Here is a 13,535-nt window from a genome sequence, read left to right as displayed (position 1 = left end):
ACACTTCGATCTAGACAATTATTACTAAGCTTGAATCATGTTATCCAGCATGTCATTGGTCCATCGACGTTTCGTCCGATTTTTCGGCGCATCGTCCTCCCTTGCGGCCTATTGCCAAATCAGCCAATTGACTCTGCAACACCGATATCCTTAGTGCAATATCCGCTCTTCTTAGCCCGATTCCCGAATCCATGGTCTAAAACCTTCTATTGATACGTTATCCAATCCTCCGGCTAGACGTACAATCTTCTAACATATTCCACCTACTCAACATGATTCTTCCTGCTTTAATTGTCTCAGCCTGATCGAAGCATCCTGCGTCACTCAAAATGTAGATCAATTCATAAATACTTATCAATTGGTTTCATCATCAAAATCCGAGATTCAACAATCTTTTTTTTTTTTATGATGACAACCAATTGATGATAGAGCTTAAACAAACTCCCCCTATCAATATTCTATATTGATAGAGACTCTTGGATTCAAAAATCCAAGTAACATATTATCATAAACTTATGCATAACATCATACTTCTCCCTCTTTGTCATCAACAAGAAGGAGAAGTGCAACTAGCAAGTGTTTTTAGACATCCAAGTTCAAATCATTATATAATAAATCTCAAGTTTTATCATCATTGCAAGCAAGCAAAAATTTTGAGTTTTACATCATGTAAGCTAGCAATATTTAAGATATTCAAGAAGGCAACTTTTGCTTCTTGAAATATGCAAGTTAGAAATCTTTGCATCTCTTTTGAGATGAGCAAGCTAACATATCATCTTCTTGACTTGTGCAAGCTAACAAGTTTGCCTCTTTTCATGATGTGCATACTAGAAATTCTTTCTCCCCCTTTGTCAATGGCAAAAGGAGAGGAATAACAAAACAATGGTGCAATTCATCAAATTTCAAATTATGACAAAAATAAAGTATCATTCTTATTTCAATATGTCATAATTGAGATAAAACTTGAATTTAAATTTAATTCATGTCAATGCAATTTTAATCATAATTCTCATACATGATATGCAATACATCAAATACATCATCATAATAAAATCATAAGTATTGCACGCATCCATATCATCATATGAAGAATACTAAGAAGAACTTGGTGATGAGATATACTTCATGAATACAAGGAATTTTACATAATAAAATCCAAGTCATAAACCTTAAAAGATGTCAAGTAGCATATCATGGTTTATTAGAATAAGTCTTCTTTTTGTTGAATAGCAAAAAGAATAGTAGGAGAACAAGATCTCAATTCATGCATATCAATTGATATGATTCACTTTGACAAATCTTATTTTTAGTAAATAACAAAGGGAAACATGGGAGTTCAAAAACAAGATCTTGATTCATAAAAAAATTTAAAGTATCAATATCGAGAATTCAAGATCATGATATAGATGAAGACATTCTTATAGCAAAAAGATGTCATGAGAGAACACATAAACGATCTCGATTCATTTATAATATCTCTCAATTCATTATGAATCATAAAAATTATAATTATGAAAAAACATGATTCATCTAGAAAATCTCCTCTTCAGAAAATACCAAGTAGAATCATAGGAGAATGATTAAAAAAAAATCGTGATTCATAATAAATCTTAATTTGTAAATATCAAGGAATCGAGATCATGATTTGGACAAAAAAAAAATTATTCAAATTTAAATCATCAAATCATGAAAATCACTTTCATAGTTCAAGAGATTCAAAATAATATAAATATATATTTCAATCTCTTATTCAAAACTTGATAAGATAGAGATGTTTCATTTTAAGTTGTTAGTTTCATACAAGCATGCCTTTGTATTTTTATGCCAAATCAGAACATGCATCAATCGTTTAGCATCGAAAAATAAATTTCATCATAAAAACCATCAAGATCAATAAGTCATAAATTATCCAAAAATTATCATTTCTTCAAATCATCATGCATAGATTCATATTAAGCATGATATCAAATCTCTTAACATTTTCATTAAGATATCAAGTATGGTTTCAATCAAAATCGGAAATCATCAAGATACACATTATTTCTTCTTAAAAAAATATACATAGGATTATCATTAGATTTAAATCTAATATTTTATTCATAAAACATATAATTTTCATGATCATTATTAGAAGGATAAGCATGATTCCTAAAATTTTTATTTAAGCATTATTCATTACATTATTAAACATGAAATTTTCTAGAAAAATAATTTTTCTAAGCAAACTTAAAAATAACTCATGCAAAGCATCATGTTATTTTTAGATAAACTAAGGGGGTTTCATTTGAGTATTTTATCTCATTGTCGAAAACCGTTAAGGCGTAGTTTGTCACCTCGCCTTTGTTGGATTGTCCTTCATCTTCGGATGAGTTTGTTTCGTCCAAGATTGCTTCCTTCTTCTTGTGTTCATAGCAAGTAATTGTGTTCTTTTTGTTAGGATCAAGAGTACTAAGAGGGGGGGGGGGGGGGTGAATTAGTGCAGCGGAAATCTTTCTAAGATTAAAATTGCGTTCGTACGATAAAAGCGATTTCGGTGTGAAAGCCGATTCTAAGATTACTTTAACTTAAGATCAAGCGAGATGATGTTAAAGTAAATCTATGAAGGCAGTTTACAATTATGATGGAAATTAGAATATAAGCGTAAACTGAAATACGACGTTCGTACGATAAAAGCGATTTCGGTATGAAAGCCGATTCATAAACCACTTTAACTTGAGATGAAGCAAGATGCAGTTAAAGCAAAGATATAAAGGAAGTTTGCAGTTATGATGGAAATCAGAATGTAAGCGCAAACTGATATATGATGTTCGTATGATAAAACTGATTTGCGTCTAAACGCCGATTCGGAAAGCACTGAACTTTGAAACATGTTCGTAAAAGCACAGAAGGCAGTAAGCTATTGAGGAGGTTTGCAGTAAAGATAAGATGCTGAACGTAAATGCAAACCGAGATTTAGAGTGGTTCGGTCAATCTTGACCTACTCCACTTTTGGCTTCCTCCACCGACGAGGTCACCGACGTCAACTAGAGGCCTTCCTTCAATAGGCAAAGGTCAACCACCCATTTACAGTTTCACTCCTTTTGACGGGCTTAGGAGACAACCCTTACAAAATTTCCTTTCCTCTTTTAACAGATTAGAACTTGGAAGAAAAGATGAAGAAGAACTTTCAACTCATACAACACTTTTGAGCTCTAAAAATCATAAAGTAAAATCAGAATTTCGGTGGTTTCTGGGTGCCCTTTCAGTGCTGAAAGGGTGGGGTATTTATAAGCCCCAACCCAGTTTGAATTTGGAGCTCAAAACTGTCAATTCTCGGAATTTCGGGATCTGACGGTTGCACCGCCTAGCAGAGCTCGAAGACTGAGCCTCTAGGCGGTGCCACCTCTTGTCAGGGGCGGTTGCACCTCCTGCCAGAGCTCGAAGACCGAGCCCAGGCGGTGCCACCTCTGTCAGGGGCGGTTGAACCTCTTGCCAGAGCTCGAAGACTGAGCTCAGGTGGTGCCACCGCCTGACTGAGGCAATTGAACCGCCTGGCAGAAATCAGGGTCCGAATGGGTTGATCCATTCGGCCCAATTTGGGTTTTTCAGGGGCCCAATTGCCCCAAGATTAAGTTAATGGGATCACCTCCTATTTCTAACTTAATCATTGTGCTAACTACAATATTTCCTAAGATATTTACTGCAACTTGCTCCGGTGCGTCAATCGTTTCTTCCGGCGAGCTTCCGGCGAACTTCCGTCGATCATCCGATGAACCCTCGGTGATGATCCTGCGGACTTCCGGCAAACTCCTGGACTTGCAACGATCCACTTGGCGAGTTCCGACGAGCTTCTTTGGCAAGCTCATGGACTTCTCGGATTTGTTCCCGCAAAACCTCTGATGACTGTCTGAACTTCCGTCGAACTCTCGAACTCCCAACGTGATCATTGTCTTGACTCCGGTGCAACTCCTACTGCATATCTTATTTTCATCGTAGTTAATCCTGCACACTTATCTCAACATATAGATTAGATAACAAATGACAATTGACTTCATCATCAAAATCCGAGATTCAACAATCTCCCCCTTTTTGATGATGACAATCAATTGATAATGGAGTTAACCTTAACTCCCCCTATCTATATGTCATACTTGAGATAAGTCAATCTTGAATTCAAAACCATTGAATTCAAGAGACATATTGATAAGTTAAAATCATTTAAACTTATCAATACTCCCATCATGATTCCCATCATGATGTATCTCTCTGAAGATGATGTCAAGGCTTGACATTCATTTTTAAATTTTACATTACAAGTTTGAATGATGGTAATAGTAGCAATTAATCATATTGTAAGATATCAACATGTAAAACTGCGAAGTAAGATTTTGATATCATTACATGATACAAACAAGGCATAATGCAAATTATAGCAATCATAGCATCAATTCATATATCTCTTGGTGATGCAAGCATGGCATTAATACTCATATATTTCTCCTCCTTTGTCATCAACAAAAAGCATGGTAATTATGACACTTGGAGAACAATATAAGCGAATTTTGAGCATAAGTTTGATGCCTTTACTAGGTTCATGTCATTTTCAATAGTGAGTCAATTATGCAACCGTGACATGGAGATATCAATTCTGTTTTTACCCCGCATCTCTACTATCTATTTGTGAGTTTACTTTAAATGAAGTTAAAATTGATGAGAGATTAAATCTTGCTTCATTTTCACAAGGATCAAGATATGTATTAGAAATGAATCCTTGTTAGTAAAAACACTATCATTCATATAGTCAGGAATCATTTTATTAAATCCATTTCTTTAAAGAATATTCTTCACATGGGTGTATGAGAGATGTATTTCATATGTCAACAATGATGAGAATTAAACTCATTATAACATATGCTTTATTAAGTCCGGAAGAGGATAATGTATCGAGAAACTCCGATTTTTAAGAGAATCCGAAAACGAAATTAAGACTTTCATGCATTCGGACGAGACTGTGCTATTGATTTTCAAATATGATCATGAAGACAAAACATGCTTATCATCATGGAAATTTTTATATTCATACATATAATTTCTAACATGTAATTGTGTAAAATCATCATAGCAATTAAGTGAAATTGATCAATCAATCAATAAAGTCCGAAAAATAATTTCAACAAGTTTATGTATTCGGACACATCAACATTCCTAATTCTCTTCTTATGAAATCAAATTGTTCTTAACTTAGAGGTTTTGTAAAAATATCAGCTAGTTGATGTTTAGTGTCAATGAACTCTATGATTACATCATGATTAGTAACATGATCTCGTATAAAGTGATGTCTAATATCAATATGTTTTGTTCTTGAGTGTTGTATAGGATTCTTTGTTAAACATATTGCACTTGTGTTATCACATTTAATGAGAATATTTTTAAGATGGACTTTATAATCTTCTAAGGTGTTTTTCACCTATACAACTTGTGCACAGTATGCACTTGCTGCAATATATTCAGCTTCGGTTGTTGATAGTGCAACCGAATTTTATTTCTTAGATGACCAGGAAACAAAGGCATGTCCTAAAAATTGACATGTTCCTGATGTGCTTTTTCTATCTAGTCTACAGCCTGCAAAGTCCGCATCAGCATAAGCAATTAACTCAAGATTCTTTGATTTTGGGTACCATAATCCTAGATTTATGGTACCATTAAGATATCTAAGTATTCTTTTAATTGCTTTGAGATGAGATATCTTAGGGTTTGATTGAAATCTAGCACAAAGTCCTACACTGAACATGATATCTGGTCTAGTTGTAGTGAGGTAAAGTAAACTTCCTATCATGCCCCTATAAGTTTTTTGAACGAAGCTTTCTCCACTTTCATCAATTTCTAACTTAGTGGAGGTGCTCATAGGAGTGTTAATAGCTTTTGAGCTATTTATATTAAGCTTTTTTAGCAAATTCATAGCATATTTAGTTTGACTAATAAAGATGCCATTGCTTAGTTGTTTGATTTGTAAGCCTAAGAAGAATGCTAATTCTCCCATTAAACTCATTTCAAATTCAAGACTCATAGTTTTAGCAAAAGATTCACAAAGAGATTCATTCGTAGAACCAAAGATAATATCATCAACATAAATCTGAACAATGAGAAAATTATTTTCAAAATTCTTGATGAACAATGTAGTATCAACCTTGCCTTTTGTGAAATTATTTTCAATAATAAAAGAACTAAGTCTCTCATACCAAGCCCTCGGAGCTTGTTTTAAACCATAGAGAGCTTTAGTTAATCTAAACACATGATTAGGGATGCTATTATTTTCAAATCCAGGAGGTTGTTCAATATAGACTTCTTTGGAAATAAAGCCATTAAGAAAAGCGCTTTTAACATCCATTTGAAACAACTTAAAATTATTACTACTAGCGTAGGCAAGGAGCATCCTTTTGGCTTCTAATAGAGCCACAGGAGCGAAGGTTTCTTCGTAATCGATACCTTCTTCTTGGTTGAAACCTTTGGCCACTAATCTAGCCTTGTTTCTAACCACGATACCATATTCATCTTGCTTGTTTCTAAAAACCCATTTAGTACCAATAACTAAATGGTCATTTGGCCTAGGAACAAGCTTCCACACCTCATTTCTCTCAAATTGATTTAATTCATCTTGAATTGCGATAATCCATGAATCATCTTTCATGGCTTCGTCAACACATTTGGGTTCAATTTGGGAGAGAAAAGCGGCGTTGGAACAAAAATTTTTAAGAGAAGAACGTGTTTGAACCCCCTTTGATGTGTCTCCTAAGATTAGCTCCTTAGGATGAGCATCTACATACTTCCAATCCTTGGGTAAGGATGTTTCGGAAGTGGATGCATCCAAGTTGCTAGTTGGAGTCGGGGTTTCATTTAAATTCAAGGAATTAAAATTAACATCATCATCAAAATCGTTTTTCCTGATTTCGGAAATCTCATTGAAAACAACATGAATGGATTCTTCAATAATTAAGGTTTTTTTATTGAAGATACGAAAAGCTTTAGAAATCGAAGAATAACCAAGAAAGATTCCTTCATCAGATTTAGCATCAAATTTTCCTAAGTTATCTTTTTCATTCAAGATAAAACACTTACACCCAAAGACTTGAAACTATGAAACATTGGGTTTTTTGTTGTTCCATAACTCATAGGGAGTTTTAGTAAGTAAGGGTCTTACTAGAACTCTATTCAAAATATAGCATGCAGTGTTTACGGCTTCGGCCCAAAAATATTTGGGTAGGCTATGTTCATTCAACATGGTTCTTACCATTTCTGGTAAATTTTGATTTTTTCTTTCTACTACTCCATTTTGTTGAGGATTTCTTGGAGTAGAGAAATTATGAATGTATCCATTGAGTTCACAAAATTCTTGGAAATCATGGTTTTGAAATTCACCACCGTGATCACTTCTAATTGACGAAATCATAGAACCTTTCTCATTTTGAACAAGTTTACAAAACTTGGTAAAATATTTAAAGCATTCATTTTTCTGTTTTAAGAAGTAAGTCCATGTGTATCTGCAATAGTTATCCACAATGATGAAGGCTTATTTGCTACCTCCTAGGCTTGATGTAGAGATTGGTTCGAACAAGTCCATATGGATCAATTGTAAGGGCCTAGAGGTGCTTATTTGATTCTTAGATTTGAAACTACTCTTAATTTGTTTACCTAATTGGCAAGCATCACATACATTATCTTTGATGAACTTGATATGAGGAATTCCTCTTACAAGTTCTTTAGATGATATTTGAGTGATTAGTTTCATGCTAGCATGACCTAATCTTCAATGTCATAGCCAAGCATCCTCATTCAAAACCGAAAAACACATTTCATTACACAAATCATTGATGTTAATAGTGTATATGTTTTTTTTTATAAGTTCAATAGTGTGTACGTTATTTTTTTTTAATGCAATCATAGACGTGTTTTTGTATGGTTTTTCAATGATGCAAGCATTAGATTCGAATATGACAATATATCCTTTATCACATAATTGACTAATGCTCAAGAGGTTATGTTTTAAACCATCAACTAACAAAACATCTTCAATAAAGAAGTTGGATTTGTTACCTATGGTTCCTTTGCCAATGATTTTACCCTTGTTGTTGTCTCCGAAGGTTCCTTGTTGCCAATGATTTTACCTATGGTTCCTTGTTGTTGCCAATGATTTTAGCCTTCATCTATGCTAGTGAGCTTAGAGAATTGAGATGGATCTCCGGTCATATGCCTTGAGCATCCACTATCAAGGTACCATCTCTTGCTCCTAACTTGCGATGGTATAGGTTTCTACAAGAAAGGATGATCTTTAGGTACCCATTTGCTTTTGGGTGCCTCAAAAATAGATCTATATTTTTTATCATGTTGCATAGAATTTATCATGGTTCCTTTAGGAACCCAAATTAATCTGTTTAGACTAATTTTCTTGAATGGACAATAATGCGATTTGTGTCCAAGTTTGCAACAAAAGTTGCATTTGCTTTGGTGTCGAACATGTAAGATGGGGCCTTTTATGAAGGTAGTTGGATTTTGGTAAGGACTTCTCACAAATCCGATTCCACTTCGTTTGGGAATGTGACCCTTGTTTGCAAGGATCGTGTTCAAGGACTTGCTACCAACCTCGAATTTTTTCAAGGTGTCCTTAAATAACAAGTTTTCCTTTTGGAGAGTTTCTAGATCATGGCATTTTATGCATGAACCTAAACTATCATGATATTCAGTTTTTAACTTATCGAAATTACAAGTAAGACTATCATGCTCCTTTTTTAGCAATTTATATTTTCTACTAATAATCTTATATTCATCAAATAAGTCATGGAAGGCATTTAATAATTCATCAATTGATAAATCTGCATCTATTAAATTCGTTACCTCCTCTCCGATGGCCATTAAGGCGTAATGAGCAACTTGCTCGGTGTTGGACTCCTCTTCTTCGGACACGCTCGAGTCATCCCACGTTGCTTTGAGCGCCTTCCTCGTTTATGTTCTCTTTTTGACTTGGGGACAATCACTTTTGTAGTGTCCCGGCTTTTTGCATTCGTAGCAAATAACTTGGTCCTTCTTGGGTTCAAGTTTATTTTTTGTGTCATTCTTAAACTTGTTTCTTTTAATAAATTTTTTAAATTTTCTTGTTAGAAGTGCCAAGTCATCGTCATAGTCCTCATCACTTGAGTTTTCTCTCAAGTGGTCTTCTGAAGTTCTAAGTGCCATATCCTTCTTGTTCTTTGGAAGGATGTCTTCTTGCTCTTTATGAGCTTTGCAAGTCATCTCGTAGGTCATTAATGACCCGATTAGTTTTTCAAGAGGGAAGTTGTTTAGATCTTTCGCCTCTTGAATAGTAGTGACTTTAGGATCCCAACTCTTAGGAAGGGATCTTAGAATCTTATTTACGAGCTCAAAATCCGAAAAACTTTTTCCGAGTCCTTTTAGACCATTGACGACATCCGTGAAATGGGTAAACATGTCGCCAATAGTCTCACTCGGTTTCATCCGGAAAAGTTCAAAAGAATGTAACAAAAGATTGATTTTTGACTCTTTCACTCTACTTGTGCCTTCGTGAGTCACTTCGAGTGTGTGCCAAATATCAAATGCGGTTTCACAAACCGACACACGGTTGAACTCGTTTTTATCAAGTGCACAAAATAAGACATTCATAGCCTTTGCATTAAGAGTGAAAGCCTTCTTCTCCAATTCATTCCAATCGATCATTGGAAGAGAAGACTTCGAAAATCTATTTTCGACAAGATTCCAAAGTTCAAAATCCATAGTCCGTCCCATTGAACATGGGTGGGCGTGTAATAGAATGGCCCTCTTGGTTTCCGGCGTATGCCATCTCTCTTGGGTTTTAATCCGTTTGAGAGTTAACCCTACTCTGATACCAATTGTTAGGATCAAGAGAACTAAGAGGGTGAATTAGTGCAGCAGAAATCTTTCTACTATTAAAACTGCGTTCGTACGATAAAAGCGATTTTGGTGTGAAAGCCGATTCTAAGATTACTTTAACTTAAGATCAAGCGAGATGACATTAAAGTAAATCTATGAAGGCAGTTTGCAGTTATGATGGAAATCAGAATATAAGCGCAAACTGAAATATGAAGTTCGTACGATAAAAGCGATTTTGGTATAAAAGCCGATTCATAAACCACTTTAACTTGAGATGAAGCAAGATGCAGTTAAAAATCATAAAGGCAATTTGCAGTTATGATGGAAATCAGAATGTAAGCGTAAACTGAAATATGATGTCGTACGATGAAACTAATTTGCGTCTAAACGCCGATTCGAAAAGCACTGAACTTTGAAACACGTTCGTAAAAGCACAGAAGGCAGTAAGCTATTGAGGAGGTTTGCAGTAAAGATAAGATGCTCAAAGTAAATGCAAACCGAGATTTAGAGTGGTTCGGTCAATTTTGACCTACTCCAAATTTGGCTTCCTCCACCAACGAGGTCACCGACGTCAACTAGAGGCCTTCCTTCAATAGGCGAAAGCCAACCACCCTTTTACAGTTTCACTCCTTGTGACGGGCTTAGGAGACAACCCTTACAGAATTTCCTTTCCTCTCTTAATAGATTAGAACTTGGAAGAAAAGAGGAAGAAGAACTTTCAACTCATACAACACTTTTGAGCTCTAAAAATCATAAAGTAAAATCAGAATTTCGGTGGTTTCTAGGTGCCGTTCAGTGCTGAAAGGGTGGGGTATTTATAGGCCCCAACCCCGTTTGAATTTGGAGCTCAAAATTGTCAATTCCCGAAATTTCGGGATCTGGCGGTTGCACCGCCTGACTGGGGCGGTTGCACCACCTAGTAGAGCTCGAAGACTGAGCCTCTAGGCAATGCCACCTCCTGTCATGGGCGGTTTGTTAGGACTCTAGCTAGGAGAGTCCTAATTGAGAGGGACATTGTTAGGACTCTAGCTAGGAGAGTCCTAATTGAGAGGGACATTCTGTTAGGACTCTAGCTAGGAGAGTCCTAATTGAGATGGACATTCTGTTAGGACTCTAGCTAGAAGAGTCCTAATTGAAAGGGACACTCTGTTAGGACTAATTAGGAGAGTCCTAATTGAAAGGGACATTCTGTTAGGAGGTTTTTTCTTAGAGAAGAATTAGGAGTTGTAAGGGAATAGGAGTCTTGAGTATGAGTCATATTAGGAGTTGGTTAGAAGTAAGAGTCTTAAGTAGGAGTCCTATTAGGAGTTAGGGTTTAGAAGCCCTATAAATAGCCATGTATTCCTTCTCTTTTGAAAAGCAATAGATGAATTTTTTCTGCAGGCTTTGAGCAGCAACTTGGAGGGAGGAACCCCTATAGAGTTCCAAGGAGGCCGATCCCCTAAAGAGATCAATCCCAAGTTTAGAATCTGCAAGGGTTCTATCACCTGGTATCAGAGCAGCGTTCTTGGCATCTCGCTGCCCTTCCATTGCCATCCATTAACCCTCCACAACCATCCAAAGCAATTCCCACAATTGCTTAAAAGATCGTCGCCGAAATCCACCATCATCTCCACCACCGTAAATCAACATTTGATCTCCCCGTGAATTGCAACAGGTTCTGGTTTCCTACCATACTGCTGCTGCAATTTATTTATCCCTTTCTGAAAATCCAAAAAAAAAAAAAAAAATTCGTTCCTATATTGCTGCAAATTTTCATCGTAAGTTGCTGAAATTTTTCGACGAGAATTCTGCTATCGCAACTTACACCAATTTTCTTGCTATTACTGTCGAAATTTTCTTGATGGACATCCTTGCTATCATATAAACTGAGATATTGCTGTCAACTCTCTCCTCAAATCTCTTAAATTTTTGTGGAGATTTCGTCAAGAAACCGCTGTTTCTTCGACGATAATTCTGCAGCAAACTTTCATTGATTTTTATCAAACCTATACATGCCTTTAACTCGTCAACAAAAGAGAGATCTTAACATCACAGATTTGGAGTCATATACTATGGCATCTGAGGACGCAATCAATGCTAAATTTGAAGCCTTTGAGGCACGAATGGAGGATAAGATTCGGACTCTCCTTACCGAATTCAGTTTGGGCCGACCACCAAGCCCGAAGAAATCACATCAAGGAGAGAGCTCTAACCAATCACATCATGCCCAAAGAGATGACTTCCAAGAGAGGGGAGGCTCTATGATCGACCCCAACTATTCGCGCATGAGAGTGGACTTCCCTAGATGGGAAGAAGGAGACCCAATTGGTTGGATCTCGCGCGCTGAGCGGTATTTTCGGTACCATAAAACTGCGGATGCATCCATGGTGGAAATTACAGCTATACATCTTGAAGGGGATGCCATACAATGGTTTGACTGGTTTGAACACACTTATGGAGCCCTTTCATGGTGACAATTCAAAGAAGGACTACTGATCCGCTTCGGACCAACTTATTACGAGAACATTGACGGACAACTCGCAAAGATCCGACAAACCTCCACCATTCAGGAGTACCAAACCAGGTTTGAAAGGTTATCTAATCAAACTCGTGATTGGTCTGAAAAACAGTTATTGGGGACTTTTATTGAGGGCTTAAAGCCGGAGATCCGGGGAGAAGTTAAGGCGCGACAACCATACACGCTTATGGCAGCCATCTCTTTCGCACGACTTCAAGAGGAGCGATTGAACCATGAAGCCCGGAGGACGAGGATCACTCCACGACCTACAATACTAAAGCCCTCAGCCCCCCTTACTATCAACCGAGTCCCTGCACCGAAAAGGTTAACAAGAGAAGAACTTCGGGAGCGATCTGCGAAGGGGTTATGTTGGCATTGCGACGAGCCGTGGAGCCGCGAGCATCGCTGTAAAAAAGGTAGACTTCTTATGATTGAACCAGTAGAAGAAGAGGTCATTGAATATCTAGAAGAGAGCCTTGAACATGAAGAAGAAGATATGGAAGAAGAGCCACAGCCGACCGACATTACGGTACACGCACTAGCCGGCTATTCAAATCCGCAAACGATGAAAGTTGGAGGCCTTCTCAAACAATAGCCGATCACTGTTCTCATCGACACGGGTAGCACTAATAACTTCCTGAATAGTAAGGTTGCTGCTCGGATGGCACTGCATATTGAAGGTTGCAGCAAGTTCGATGTAAAGGTTGCCGACGGTAGAATCCTAAAGTGCGACCAAAGATGCCCGCAGGTGAAACTATTACTACAAGACCAAGAAATTATCACCGATTTCTTCCTCCTACCAATCGATGACTATGAGGCAGTGCTTGGTATAGAATGGCTGACTACACTAGGTGATGTCTCTTGGAACTTTTCTAAATTAATTATGAAATTCTACTGTAAGGGCAAACAGATTATCCTACGCGGGAAGCGCGGAAGCAACGTTACCACTGTTTCGACCCAACGAATGGAGAAAGTTTTGCACAAGGTAAATGGTGCCTTTTTGATGCACCTCCAGCAGCAACCAAAGGGGAAGAAAATAGAATTTGAAGATCAAAATCTTGCCCAATTGCTTACTGAATTTGCCGACATATTTGCTGAACCGCGCGGTCTTCCTCCTTCTCGGCAACATGACCATCGAATTCCAATCCTTCCGGGC

Source organism: Musa acuminata, chromosome BXJ2-11, assembly GCF_036884655.1.
Source record: "Musa acuminata AAA Group cultivar baxijiao chromosome BXJ2-11, Cavendish_Baxijiao_AAA, whole genome shotgun sequence".
Lineage (NCBI taxonomy): Eukaryota > Viridiplantae > Streptophyta > Magnoliopsida > Zingiberales > Musaceae > Musa > Musa acuminata.
The sequence above is the reverse complement of the archived record's forward strand: the minus strand, read 5'-3'. Positions refer to the sequence as shown.